Consider the following 16,140-nt stretch of genomic DNA (forward strand, 5'->3'; position numbering starts at 1 on the left):
GCTACATTTTTGGATTTAGATATAAAAATTGAGGATGGGATTTTTCTTTATAAAATATTTGATAAAAGAAACGCCTTCCCCTTTAAAATAGTACGTATGCCGCATAAAGATAGCACCTGCCCTGTTTTTATGTTTTATGGAACCATTATGCCAGAGTTTTTGAGAATATCTCGGGTTACTTTAAAATTAACAGATTTTATACCACCAGTTTCTAACTTAGTAATAAGGATGATAAGACAAGGTGGGGATAAAAATAAAATATTTAAACAATTAAATAAAGCAATTGTTCGTTATCCTGATGCTTTGGAATCGTTTAAGATAAACCAGACTATATTAATAAAGGAAATCCAAAACTATAGTAGCAATGTATAAAATGTATTTATAATTACATATAACAAAATTATTAACAAAAAATGTATATATGTAAAAATATTTTTAACCTTTATATATCTAATTTTAAATAAATAAGAATGTAAATATACTAATCATAATGGGGGTGATAAGTAGCTAAATGGATTAATCCTAATCTTATAAATACAAGACTGATAAATTAAAAAATATATCCATTTTAAATGTGGAAATTGATGAATCACACAGGTTAGACATTCATTTTTATAGTATGAAAAGGTTAGTAATTGCACTTAAGAATAGGAAATTGGATCAAATGTTTGTAACATGTCTTCTTCCTAAGATTAAGGGTGGTGGTGTTTGATCAACACTGCTGGGGAGCCATGATGTAATATACTGTCTTGTTTTTAAATCCCCGAAACAGTGTTCATGGTAAACAACTGATGGTCCCTTGAAAAATAAATTATTGGGACCATTATAAATTCGAGAGCGAGTTGATGCAGTGATTGCAGGTGATTAAATAACTTACTGACTGGATGGTTTTCTAACGAATGATAAAAAATATTTTTTGTATAGTTTTAAAGGTTAAAACTTCAAAACTATATATATATATATATATATATATATATATATATATATATATATATATATATATATATATATATCGTCGGATTTAATCCAGCTCAACAATCATATATATATACATACATATATGTATACATATATATACATATATATACATGTATATATACATATATATACATGTATATACACATATATATACATATACATATAAACACATATATATACATATATATATATATATACATACATATATGGTGATTGTCACTTCTTGACAGAAGAAGACCATCTTTCCCTTGTTTTATTGTTGATTACTCATTCATTTTCATGTATTTTTGAAATATCTATATATATATATATATATACATATACATACACACTTACACACACACACACACACACATATATATATATATATATATATATATATATATATATAATAAAGGTCCACGTATGCTTCTAGGATAGTGATTTAAAGGTTATGAGTGTTTTTTTGAAGCATGAAAAACGATGTTACTTTTTGTATTTAATATTTTTATTGTTATTTTTTATATTTCAAGCGGACCTCCCCTCTTCGTCACAAAAAAGTATCGAAATGAAAAAAAAAACATATATATATATATATATATATATATATATATATATATATATATATATATTAAACTTTCTTAAATTCACACAGAATTTCGGTGAATATCCTAATAGTGCATAAATTATTAGAGTTCAAACCGTAATAAATTATTGTTCCGATTTTGTTTAAACCCATGTTTTTTTATTCAATTTTTTCTGACCATTTTGAAGACACATTTTTATCTATTTTGTTAATAAATTCAAGATGTTTTCAAAATGTTATATTTTTTTATCATTCAATAAATATCAGAACCGTAAACGCCCAAATCTAGTCATTTCACTTATTTTTATTCTTTTTATTTTTATTTTTATTACGTTTTTTAAATGTTTTGTTTTATTTTTCTTTCTTTTCTTTTCTTTCTCTCTTCTTTGTATTTTTCCTTGTCTTCTTTCTTTTCTTTCTTAAAAAAGAGAAAGAATAAAACAGTCTCTTTTTCTTCGTTCTCTCTTTTTAACAAAGTAATAGAAACATAGCCAGAAGAGAGAAAGGAAAGAAGAAACAAAACATTAAAAAAGACGGAAGGAACAAAGATGAAACGAAAAAAAAGAGAGAATATAAAAATTCTTCTTTCTTTTTATTCTATTTCCTTCTTTCTTTCTTTTCGTTTTCTTTTTTCTTCTTTCTCCATTTCTTATTTTCTTTATTCTTTCTTTTATATTTCTTTATTTTTCTCTCTTTTCCTTTCTTTCTCTTTTCTTCCTTTCTTTCTTCTCACTTTACTTTTTTTCTTTTCATCCTCCTCTTTCTTCTCCAATATTGCTTTCGTTTTTCTTTCTGCTTGCTTTTCCTTTTTCCTTCTTTATTTATTTTTCTTTATTTATTTTTCTTCTGTCTTTTTTTCTTTTTTCTTTCCTTCTCTTTCTATCTCTCCCTCATCATTTCCCTCTCACTTTCGATTAACCATTGTTGTCGGTTTGCATTCGACGTTCTCGTCTCCCAGCAACCCGCCATAAGGCTGTGAATGCCATAATCCAACAATGCACAACCGCCATTTTGCGTATCAAGTGAAATGCGTCTATTATTGCTTCACTCCGTTTGTACATCAACTGAGATTTGCGTTGAATCTCAATCCATCGCATTCGTCACCATTGCAATTGTCGTAATCCCTTTCCAAATAACACACCTCCTCGGGTGACAGCTGCACTAGAGCTGTGTATACGATAACTGTTCATTGAAAACGTGATTATAGCATTAAAAAATATGTCATTCGGTTAGGATATTGAATCACAACTCTGATACTAATTTAAATAAAATTCTGTTATATTAATGTCTCATGACTTATAAATCGAAAGGCCACTCGAAGATAGATTAAAAAGATTATCAGTTGAATGCTGAACTTTGAGAGGACCCGAAACGATAGACGGAAAGGAAAGCATTTGATTACTTTAAATTATTTGTTGACATTAGAATTGAAGGTGATAATTTAGTTTGCAAGGAAGCAGATCAGAGGTAATGGGGTCTTGGAATGAAAGGAAATGTTCGTGAAATTCTGTTTGATTTCATTATATAGAGGAATAAATAGGTTTGTTTGTTTGTTTTTTGTTTTTTGTTGTTGTTGTTTTTGCTTTGTTTTTTTTGGGGGGGGGGTGTTTTTGTTTTTTTTTGCAATGGCGGTATGAATATGAGTTCTCGCTATGGCGGATTTATAGACAGGAACGAGGGATTGGAGTTCAGTTTTTCCGGATTACAAAACATAAAAATTATAATATATAATTTTATTTATTATTTTTTCATGGAATCATTTGAGATGAGGCTTCATTTTTTGCAGACTGTTATCCTCATTTTCGTTGTTGTGTTTGTATCATATTTCATCAAAAATAATTATTAGTAGTAATAATTTGTTTTACTCGGTTCGTAAATATACATATTTATTTTATATAAAAGTAAGTAAACATTTATGAGGGGACTTCCTCAGTGTATAAGAATCGTCAGTCAGGCTAAAATATCAACATTCATTTAATTTATACATATTTAATTATTTTCTTTTCTTTTTATTATTCTCATCAAAATGAAATATTACGGAACATTAATAGACCAAATGACCTCGAGATACATAAATGGGTAAACGGATGTAAATGGACAGGTCAAGTGGTAATTAACACTATGACGTCAAACGGACAGCAAATCTCAATAAAAGAACCAACACGCAACAACAGAAAGCAGACGAAGACCGACGCCACACAAGTCCACGTCACTACGAAATAAGCAACTAAAATGACGACCAAACTAGCAACATTCAGATTCGACGAAAGCGCAACAGAACCAAAATATGAACAATTTAATACGGCCTATCGACAAGCATTTGAAGGAACAACTTTAAAAGAGTACAACTGGGTATATCGCTTCAGATATATCAACGAATACAACTGGGAAAAACCAAATCTAGAATTAAAACCTAGTGAGGTTTTAAGATGTGACAGTCCGGACAGCAATAACAAACATTTTATGAATATTCTAAATGGCCACCCATGTATAGTAATTCACGACGACGGATGCAAGAAGGTACAGGGAAGACAACACTTTCACATAGTAAGTTTCCATGACAGACATCCCGCAGAACTGTATGCGTTCAAGGAATTAAAAAAAGGTCTAATGGAAGCGGGAGACCACGACGCAATAAGTACATACATGAAAGCAGAGAGAGCTAAAACTCCATATGGATACGCCAGTTACCTATGCCAATCCAACCCAGGAAAAAAATTAATTTGCATTAACAACATAACCACAGAAGGCCAAAAAATGTGGTTCGATATAATAAACGACGACCAACAAATAATTACAAAAAGACCACATACTAGCGGGTTAAAAAACATAGACACAGTCCGCGCAAAAAAATATAAATTCATAAAACAGATTTTCGAACATTGTCCCGGAAGAGATATATCAGACTTAGTACATTTCTGTGAAGGAGCAGGATCACAGTACCAAAGAGATTTTCAATACATAATAGAAAACACTCAATCAATAAATAAGCTAATACAAGAAGTCTCTACCGAAGTGAACATCAAAGAAATCCACATTCCAATTTGGAGACAAATAAAAAACAAGACAGATTATTTCAGAAACTTAGAAGGCAACTACTACTGGCCACTGAATGAATCCCTCGGAATATACGAAGCATGGTGTGACCATCACAGACTAAATCAGGACAAAATCGCAAAAGAACTATTCGACGTCTGCCATAAAGTCCTCCCAAAAATAAACGCCTTCCATCTACAAGGACCAGCAAACGCCGGAAAAACGTATATCATCAACAGCATAAGAGAGGGAATCGTAAATTATGGAGCAATGAGATGCAGAGATCAAGACGCATTCACATTCGCGAACTGCGTGGACAGAGCTCTGATATACACAGACGAGCTGCAGTTTTACAGCCATAACGTGGATCAAGCGAAAGTAATCCTCGAAGGCGGAACGACACACGTAAACGTGAAAAACAACCCAGAACGACTAATGAGAAGAACACCATGTCTTAGCACATCTAATACAGACCCGTGGCTAACAATCCCAGGGGAAGAACCCAGCCTAAAAGCCAGAATGCATTACCACCATTTGGAAAATCCGATACCAAAACTGAAACACTGGGGTGCAAAAAAATTAACACCCAGAATGTGGATAATTCTATGGAAGACCTTCATAAACCAATGGGAAAAAAAACCTATGACATAGATCAAATCGAACAAAAATGTCCAATACCCTCACCAAAAAATCATATACCACAAGAAGAGGACTTCAACTCACCCAAAAAAACACCTAACGAAACAACAAACAGACAAACAAATAATACCCCAGAAATCATAACAATAGAAGACACACAACACGAAGACGACGCAAACACAACGGAACCACCATGATGGAACAAACCGGGAGGATGTTACCCCGGACAAGCACAAAGTCCATGCACAATCGAATACTTTATGGACGACGCACAACCGTCCGAAACACAGGATCCAGAAATCCTAGGACTACTAACACAGAAAACACCACCCAGTAACTGGCGCGTACAAATACCATATGCAGACACAGACGACGAAAACAGCGACCCGAGCCCACCACAATTTTACACAACACCAACATTCAAAAGAAAACCATTACAAAGCATAGAAAACACATCAAACAAAAGACGCAAATCACTAGTTTTCGACAGTGACTCTGAATAAAAATATGTATATAATTTTTTTATTACCATAAAAAAATAAATTTATTTAACTTATATTACAATTATGTTGTTATTAGCATGAAGCATGTTACAACAAGCATGAGCATAAAGTAGTTGAACATTATTTCACCGGCAAAGACAAACAAGACATATAAATTCACCGACTACAGGCGAAAAAGAATCACAGTCAGAATACCACAGGCGAAACAGTAAGGTAAGTTATATATGATTATATATAATCATGATCCTATATATGATTTCACCGGTAATTGTATAATATTGTACTTTGGGGCACCATCGGGCTCCAGCGGTCACACCTTATTCTATTATATTCTTACACTTTCCTCCTCTCTTTGAATAGGTCAGGTAGGGTAAAGATGGTGGGTTGGGGGGTCGCCCCCCCCAACCCACCATCTTTACCCTACCTGACCTATTTTGAATGAAAAATTACTTCATTTTTGAATGAAAAATTACTTCATTTTTTAATGAGAAATTACTTCTTTTTTGAATGAAGACTCTTCGCGTGTGTTAGGTCAATTTTGTATGCCATATGTACATTTTTAAAATAAGTACAACCAATTGTTTGTTAAAGAACTTTTCGGCCTAATAATGAATGGTTTTATAAATAACTATCATTATATACGCTATTGAGCTACTACATAACCCTTTATGAAAACTTAAAAATTCATATAACATATATTTTAATTATATATTATGTTATGTTTTTGAAATTCTTTAAGAAAACTTCATAAATTGTGTAATCTTTTTTTTTTAATTTGTGTAATCATTTTTTTTTTAATTTGTGTATTCATTTTTTTTTAATTTGCGTATTCATTTTTTTTTAATTCGTGTATTCATTTTTTTATTTACGTATTCATTTTTTTTAATTTCTGTATTCATTTTTTAATTTGCGTATTCATTTTTTTAATTTGCGTATTCATTTTTTAAATTTGTGTATTCATTTTTTTTAATTTGCGTATTCATTTTTTTTATTTGTGTATTCATTTTTTTTATTTGCGTATTCATTTTTTTTAATTTGCGTATTCATTTTTTTTTAATTTGCGTATTCATTTTTTTTAATTTGTGTGTTCATTTTTTTTAATTTGTGTATTCATTTTTTTAATTTGTGTGTTCATTTTTTTTAATTTGTGTGTTCATTTTTTTTAATTTGCGTATTAATTTTTTTTATTTGTGTATTCATTTTTTTTTTAATTTGCGTGTCCATTTTTTTTTAATTTGCGTATTCATTTTTTTTTTAATTTGCGTATTCATTTATTTTTAATTTGTGTATTCATTTTTTTTTAATTTGCGTATTCATTTTTTTTAATTTGTGTGTTCATTTATTTTTAATTTGTGTATTCATTTTTTTTTAATTTGCGTATTCATTTTTTTTAATTTGCGTATTCATTTTTTTTAATTTGTGTATTCATTTTTTTTTAATTTGCGTATTCATTTTTTTTAATTTGTGTATTCATTTTTTTTTTAATTTGCGTATTCATTTTTTTTAATTTGTGTGTTCATTTATTTTTAATTTGTGTATTCATTTTTTTTTTAATTTGCGTATTCATTTTTTTTTTAATTTGTGTGTTCATTTATTTTTAATTTGCGTATTCATTTTTTTTAATTTGTGTATTCATTTTTTTTAATTTGTGTATTCATTTTTTTTTAATTTGCGTATTCATTTTTTTTAATTTGTGTGTTCATTTTTTTTTTAATTTGTGTATTCATTTATTTTTAATTTGTGTATTCATTTTTTTTTAATTTGCGTATTCATTTTTTTTTTAATTTGTGTGTTCATTTATTTTTAATTTGCGTATTCATTTTTTTTAATTTGTGTATTCATTTATTTTTAATTTGTGTATTCATTTTTTTTTAATTTGCGTATTCATTTTTTTTAATTTGTGTATTCATTTTTTTTTTAATTTGCGTATTCATTTATTTTTAATTTGTGTATTCATTTTTTTTAATTTGCGTATCCATTTTTTTTAATTTGCGTATTCATTTTTTTTTTTAATTTGCGTATTCATTTTTTTTAATTTGTGTGTTCATTTTTTTTTAATTTGTGTATTCATTTTTTTTATTCGTGTATTCATTTTTTTTTTAATTTGTGTATTCATTTTTTGAAGACTGTTATCCTCATCTTCATAGTTGCTGTTTCACCACGTTTTAACCGACCCATCCTTTGAGAGACAAACTAAGATAATATATAATACAATTTGTTACGGATCTGACAATGGAATGACAGATAAGAACACAAAATTGAATTTATAAGAGCATAAAATCCCCTTTGATCATCCTTCGGGGCCAGTGGCCCAGTGGATAGAGGCGTTGAATCTTTACGTATTGTCTGAAGATAGCGGTTTCAATCCTACCCAAATCAGGACAAAGAATTAGTTGTCAAAAACGTAATTAAACAACAATTATGGAATGCAATAATTACTGGATACAGTTACAAGACTCAGCATTCCTATACCGTCGCGGATAACCGCATGAAGAAGGCCAGAGGACGAGTTGATCGAAACGTGGTGAAACAATAACTATGAAGATGGGCATAACAGTCCACAAAAAATGAATATACAAATTATTTTATTTACAATTAATTGATTTAGTAGTAAAAAAATATCTGATAGTATAAAATGTTCATCAACTTAGCTTCTATCTTGGCCCGACTGTAGAACATTTGCAGTAGAACTCGTCTAGCTATAGCAACTGCTATCAGTTTTTCTTATCTATTCGTGCCTAAAACTAACTTTCCAAAAACTACCCATTTGTGAAACACAATACTGTGGTGGTGTTTTCCAGCTGACTATAACATGGCCGTTTTTAAGTCTAACGTGAACAAGATCCTGTTGAGCCGTCCTCTTAAATAAAGAAAAAGCGTTACTAAAATTCCACCATTATCGATTATCACGGTGGTGTCTCACCGGCCACCTGGCACATATTAATCTTTAAAGGCCTTGGTAAACGATCACTCCCTCCTAATAAAAAAACTAACTATAAAAATAATGATATTCTAACAGAGTGAAATAATTCCCTAATGCACACGACTGAAAGCCTGGAGGTGTCGAGTTCGAATCCAGTTCATTCCCCTGAGTAACTTTCATCAAATTCGCTGTTGACCTTCTGTCAAACCTCCTGGAATAAAAAGTAAATTTGTTTTCTTTCTTTTCTTTTTTTTTCTTTTTCTCATCGAAACGCTTGGTTATGTTATTGGCGTTGATTTCTCCGATTTTTTAGAAAGATACTTGCAGGTGGGATCACATGAAGGTTGCCAACATCAATATATAAAAGTGGTACTATGTAATAGATCGGATTTGAACGGAGTATTCATGATCCTAGTTCACGTACTTATCCACTTTTCCAACAGAAAAAGCGAATTCCTGATAAGTATTCACATTCTTTCTTTCTCGCTTTCCGGGGAATAAATACGTTTCCTCTTTCCTGCATTGATCACTTAATCAGCACCTCACTCTATTAATCTGCTTGCTGATTTTGTATCTATGGCTCTTAATTTTTTTTTAGTTCTGATTATTTATTACTACTTATATATAAAAGGCACTTTGTGTGTAAGAGAGTTTGTTCCCTATAGACCCCGAAACGACTGGGCCAATTTCATTTTTTTAAATTCACACAAATGTAATCTGGGTCTGCGAGTGTTCTCAGATAGGTTTTCTATCGGAATACATTCAATAACTATCGAAAATCAATAACTATCGAAAATCAATAACTATCGAAAATCAATAACTATCGAAAATCAATAACTATTGAAAATCAATAACTATCGAAAATCAATAACTATCGAAAATCAATAACTATTGAAAATCAATAACTATCGAAAATCAATAATCAAAAAGATCCGATTAAAAAAGTTGACACTTTAATATCACAAGTGTACTTGAGAAGTTTTATCACCGCACAAGTAGACGAGTCCGACGCATAACATCAACAGGATATTCTTTTATAAGACAAGGGACGCGTTCGAAAAATATTTCTGTTTCAAACAATTGAACCATGATTATTGACTTTTGCATATAATTCAAACCATTATATATAAACAATAATTTTATAGAATCAACAGTATGTTCTCTACAGTGCAATGTAGACTCCAATGTATTGTGAACGAAGTTACTGTGGGGAGGCATGTGAATCTTACTCCTGGTGCACCGCAGTGGATCCCTGACTAGAGCTGGCAATCACTTAATTTGATTTAAAAATTGCGATTACATCAGTTTCGATGTCAATAAAAGTTTTGTGTGGAACATTTGATGATCTCCATTAAATCCCGGGCAACGTCGAGTATCTTTGCTAGTGATTTAAAAAAAAAACTAAAATAAACGAACCAAAGAGAAAATCATTTTCACACACTCTTTCTTCCCCCTCCCCCCTCTCTCTCTCCTCCTCCCTTTCTTTCTCTTGCTTATTTTCCACCTTTATTTCTCTTTTATTTCAAACTCTATTCCTTTCCTTTTTCCTTCTTTTTCTCGTTTCAAACATGACTCTCTCTCTCTCTCTCTCTCTCTCTCTCTCTCTCTCTCTCTCTCTCTCTCTCTTCTTTCGGTTTCGCCTTTCTCTCGTCCTTACTTTTTTTCTTTTTTATTTTCCTCCCTCTTCAAGTTCACTTTCTGCTTACTTTCCTTCTTTTCCATTCTTCCTCCTTTTCTTTTTCCCTCTATTTCATTTTACTTTTTCTTCCCTTTCTCCTTTTTCCTCCTATTTTTCTCTTGATTAATTATCCCCTCTTTCTTTTTCCTCTTTCTATTTCTTTATCTCTCAAACCTTTTTCTTTCTTTCTTTCTTTCTTTCTTTCTTTCTTTCCAACCAGCCTATATTATTCCTTGGAACTCCCATTTTCTTTACACATATTTTTTCCTTATTTGTTTTCTTCAATAAGTTAAATGTATTTATTCTACGTCAATATGAAATCATTTCTTTTAATCGTATTTTTATTTTTCATCATCTTTTGTTAGAGAATTCCTGAAGCCAATGAAATAAAAAAAAAAGGTTTTTAAATCCAATTATATTTTATATCTCATTGTTATATAAAATCGAAATCAATGGATGAAAAATTGAGAAGTGTTTTCTCCTTAGTTCAAGATTTTCTAAGAAAAAAGAATCAAAGGTCGTGGAACTTAAATTAATATTTCTAAAATCCTGCAGGGGTATAATCTATGGCCAGAACAATATTAATCCTGAGTTTTATAAAAATCAAAATCAAAAAGAATATTAAAGTATTTCAATGGATAAAAGTTAGTGATAAGACGATTCCGACACGATTACCGATTCCGATTTTGCGTTTTTTTTTTGTTGTTTTTTTTTGTTTTTTTTGGGGGGGAGTCACCAATTATCAAGGCCCGAATGCTACTCGAGAATAAAGGTTAATAAATACAAAGGTGGTAGTATAACAAGAATTTGCTTATATTGAGTTTGAAGGCTGCCGTGTTGTATTCAATCGGGAAGCAGGCCAGCGAAAAAGTGTTCCACAAGCGACCAATTATGGGAAAGAAGATTTTTCATAGAACCTGCGTTTAGATTTAGTCACAGATAGAGAGTGGGTGAAGTTGTATATAGTGGCTGTTGTTAGTTGAGTGCTTTTTGTGAAAGTTTGGCAAAGGGGAACCATAGGTTGGAGTTCAGTCGAGCATTTGCCATTCAGATTACCGTAAAAATCCATCTAATATATGCGAACGTAAGAATACATTTGTTGAGGGGGGGGGATCTATAGATTCTAGTTTTGCCAGTAGTTTAAAAAAATCAATCAATATTTATCATTTTATTACAAGTGCCGCAATGGAAAATTAAAACTAAAATTAAAATAAAAACAAAAACCAAAATAAAATAAAAGAATCTGTGGAGGAGGGGGAGGGGCATTGAAAAATAGGCAAGATTTTTTTTCTAATTCCGATACTCCCAAAAATTGCGATTTTTCCGACTCCGATTAATCGTCCTGATATTAATAAAACTTGCGATTTTAAAAGAATGAAGGAATCTATTATGCAATATAAGTAAAACCAATATAAACCAGTAATCAAGTGACAAGTATTCAATCTACAATTTTTTTTTTTTTTACATAGGCATCACCACTTATCAAGGCCAAGAGGCCACTCAAGGATAAGGGTTATCCATTTATGGTCTATTTTGCAAGTAGTTCAATGGAATGTGTTTCGATTAACACATGGCACTTGTGTCTCCTCAACGTACATACTCCTGACTAACTTGATAAGCAGCAAAATCTCACCCCTTCACCGTTGAGGTCTCTAAATGTCGGAAAGCCTCCTACTTTAATAGTTTATTTTCTCAGAATGCTAGACATTGTAACTCCTTCCCGTTTCATGCTTATGACTGTATGCATAATGCAGAAGTTTAAATGTGATGTGAACAAACATCTTGCAGTTCTCTGTAGACATGATCCCAAACAGTAGCCCCTTACGTCCAAGTGGTAAAACGTATTGTTAAAGTTTAAAAAAAAAGGAATAGTAAAAGAGAAAAAGGAGAAAGAAATAAATTAAATAAATAAAAAAAATAAACGAAAAAGAAAACGACAAAAAAGATAGAAAAGAGAAAGAAAAGAAAGGAAAACGCGAAAGATAATTAGATGAGACAGGAAAGTGAAAATTTGGAGCAATAGAAAGAAAAGAAATTTAGGAGCAGTAAAAATAGATAGGGCTAATTAAAAAAGGACTACAAAAACAATAAATCTTGTATTTTCAAGGGAAAACGCTCTTTTTCTTTTCTGCCAACTGTTTTGGGGTTCAGATTACAATCTAACCTCATATTAACTTCCATAAATCAAACAAGCCGGACGCCATAAAACCAGCAATTATATTAGCATAAATTAGCTAAAGTAGAATCTCCATAAATGCATTACTAATCACGACCAACACAATAAAAAGGTCTGACCAGTTCAGTGTGACTAATAGTGTGAGAAATAAAGTCATGTGTGGTATCCCTTCTTGAAAGGAAGTCTTCTAATGCTTTATTACCATGAAATAATCATTTTGCCGGGGGGGGGGGATTAAGTTTAAGTGCAGCATCAGGGTCAGGGGTATTGTTGAAAATGACAAATTGTCACAGTTAAAGCTGTTATAAATACATATGCATACACACACACAACACACATATATATAGACTACGTCATTTAATTACATAAATTAATATACGAAAATATAATTTTATGCGTAAATTTTCAAAATTAAAACTGTAAGTCTAAATTTACAATCAAACTTATTGTTATTTGCCGCGTTATTTGACTACGAAGTAATTAGAGTTATCGTCCTCTCACAATAGCCGCTGTCTGCATACTGCAGAAGTGCTCCTAAAATGATTTTTAAACGATACCTCCCCTCCCCAATGTTAAGAATGGCTTTCGAAATAATAATGTTATTATTTCAGTGCGTTACTAAAAATACATAAGTACCAGGTTTTCTTTTTGGTTGTTTCGTAATTGTTTAAACTAAATTCTTCTTTTTCCCTTTTTCTTTATTTGAAAACGCATTTCACTTTTAATCATGAATTATAAAAGTCTTCCTTTCATAATTGCGATATTTAAACTTTTGTACACCCAAAAGAATTACGATATATATGTGTGTGTGTGTGTGTGTGTGTGCGTGTGTGTATATGTGTGTATATGTATATGTATATATGTGTGTGTATATGTGTATATATATGTGTATATGTATATATATGTGTATATGTATATATGTGTGCGTGTATATATATGTGTATATGTATATATGTATATGTATATATATGTGTGTATTTGTATATATATGTGTGTATATGTGTATATGTATATATATGTGTGTATATGTATATATATGTGTGTATATGTGTATATGTATATATATGTGTATATGTATATATATGTGTGTGTATATATATATGTGTATATGTATATATGTGTGTATATGTATATATGTGTGCATATGTATATATATATGTGTGCATATGTATATATATATATGTGTGCATATGTATATATATATGTGTGTATATGTATATATATATGTGTGTGTATGTGTATATATATATGTGTATATATGTGTATGTATATGTGTATATATATGTCAATGTGTATATGTATATATATATGTGTATATTGTGTGTATATATACATGTGTATATGTATATATGTATGTGTATATGTATATATATGTGTGTATATATGTGTATATGTATATATATGTGTATATGTATATATATGTGTATATGTATGTGTATATATATTTGTGTGTATATATACGTGTGTATGTATATATATATATATATATATATATATATATATATATATATATATATATATAGCGAACGATAATATATGTGTGTGTGTATATATAATGAGACGTTTAAAGGATTAAAAACTCTAAAATAATTTTAAGTTTTTGTTAAGAAAAAATCAATATGAAAATATAATCTCGTTGTTGTCTGCTTTTGTGTTGTTTTAAATACTTCCACCATGAATGTTAATGCTAAATTTCACACACATCCAAAACATAGTTATTGAGAAAAGTGCGGACAAACAGACGACGAGAGGGAATTACTAGGCCCAACCCCTCTTTTGTCGGAGGACTAACAATCCCTCGTTTGATCAATAAGATAATTTGCATTGCCTAGGGCAAGGATTAAAATTATAATCTCTAATTAACAAATTAGAAACGGATGCTTTTAGCGCATCGGTCACCTTTGTTGATTAAAACAGGATTAAACTACAATGCTATGAAATGGTCATTTGTAGACTGACCATAAGTAGCATCCCAATTATTAGAGCATCGACATCTTTGGCTGAAGATGCACGAATGATAGTCTGTCTTAGGAAATGTGTGTTCTGTTTCTGGTCAACTAGAGTCATCATTGTGCTCTTTGCAAATCTGCTTCTCTGTCGTAACTTATGCTAACTTCTCTTAGCAAGACTTTAAGTGCTTGGGCGGTTCTTCTCCATTTCGATTGGTTAGCTGCTAGCCTGTCGCAGAACCATCCGTTGATGTTGGTGACACATATACATATATACATTACACATATAGACACAGTTTCAACAGGGCATATAACATTTTATAAACAAACAGATCCTTGCAACTTAGGGGCGAAACATCTTTCTTGAAATCTTACATCTTGCCAAATAGGAAATCATTATCATTCATTCATGTGGGGTCTTGATTGACGAACCTGCCAAAGTTGAAATGACCATCCATCCCAAGAAATGACCAACAAGCCCTGGTTGTATTTTCAGACCACTTTTATTCCAAATGCTTTCCTATTGGAAGATTTCACGTGTGTTAGATTCTGTTTTCCTCTGTCGTACAGGGCCATACCGCACTGTCTCCAACGCTCCCTGTCCGTCTAGCATTCTCTCTCTCTCTCTCTCTCTCTCTTTCTTTCTAACTGACCACTGACTTACTCTGTATATATCTCTACTATTCACTTGCTATGACGTAATTCAACTCACATCTTTTAACATGTGACTTTTAACATGTGTCTAACATATGTGTAACATGTTTGATTTAACATGTGTGTAACATGTGTGATTTAACATGTGACTTTGAATCCCACTCTCAATTTGTTATTTTTGTAAACGTATTTGTTCGAGTATTTTAATATCCAATTCGTCAAGGTCAATTTCCTGTTTTTCTTTTCTATTGTTCTAGAAACCCGTTTGAAATTCCGAAAATTATAAATACATTTGTTTTTGTACACAAACTAATTCTGCATAAAACCGCCAAATAATAATGTTCTTTTATCTAGCATTTTAACTTTTACTAATAATAATCGATTTCTCTAAATTGACTATCGGCTAGGAAACCTGGTGTCGCCCCGGCAGAATCTAACAACCAGCGTTGGGCACATTGTTCTTCCATGTTGCTCTCTGGATGTTTCTTGTGTTGACGATGTCTTGCATTGCAAAAGGAAACGTTTTAACTTTATTACGAAAAGTTAAAATTTGAAAAGAAAAAAATTACACGCATTTCAATAATGCATTCTTATGTTTTATGAAAAATAAAAAAAATATCTATTTTGTTTAAAAATAAATTGTGTTATATGTTTTTTATGTGTAGTTTAATCCCAGAAATGTGTTACAAACGCTTTATGTTCATAAAAAATCTTTATTTTGTTTAAAATAAAAATGTTTATTTTGTTTAAAATAAAACTGTATTTTGTGTCATAAGTTTCTTATATTAAAAAACATATTTCTCAATAGAAAAAATACGCATCCAAAAATTTTAGAATTCTGGTTTTGTTACGAAAAAATATGTTTTCGGTTTTTGATTCGGTCCTGAAATTGCATTTGTCTGCCCCTGCTATGCACACTCCCCATGTCCCAACTGAAAATCAAAAAAGTTTACCGAGGCAGAAGTGCAGATTTTTCTTCTAGTATTTTATCTGTTGACACTAATATACGAGTTACGCAGTATTTGTTTCGTTATACTGA

At 30.8% G+C, this 16,140-nt stretch overlaps 1 protein-coding gene across 2 annotated transcripts in view; it reads left to right on the plus strand.

The window, feature by feature from the left end:
• The window catches only part of LOC145299527 (pikachurin-like), a 748,579-nt gene that overhangs the window by 375,441 nt on the left and 356,998 nt on the right, over nt 1–16,140 (plus strand). The window contains exon 1 of one of the 2 annotated variants that reach the window (XM_080144412.1): nt 5,798–5,934. The exons of the other annotated variant lie outside the window; for it this stretch is intronic. The gene's annotated coding sequence lies outside the window, so the exon portion shown is untranslated. Of the gene's footprint in view, nt 1–5,797; nt 5,935–16,140 lie in introns of those variants that run through there. 2 annotated transcript variants of the gene reach the window in all.

This window comes from Euprymna scolopes, chromosome 2 (genome assembly GCF_053919585.1).
Source record: "Euprymna scolopes isolate OS-2025 chromosome 2, ASM5391958v1, whole genome shotgun sequence".
NCBI classification, from domain to species: Eukaryota; Metazoa; Mollusca; class Cephalopoda; order Sepiida; family Sepiolidae; genus Euprymna; species Euprymna scolopes.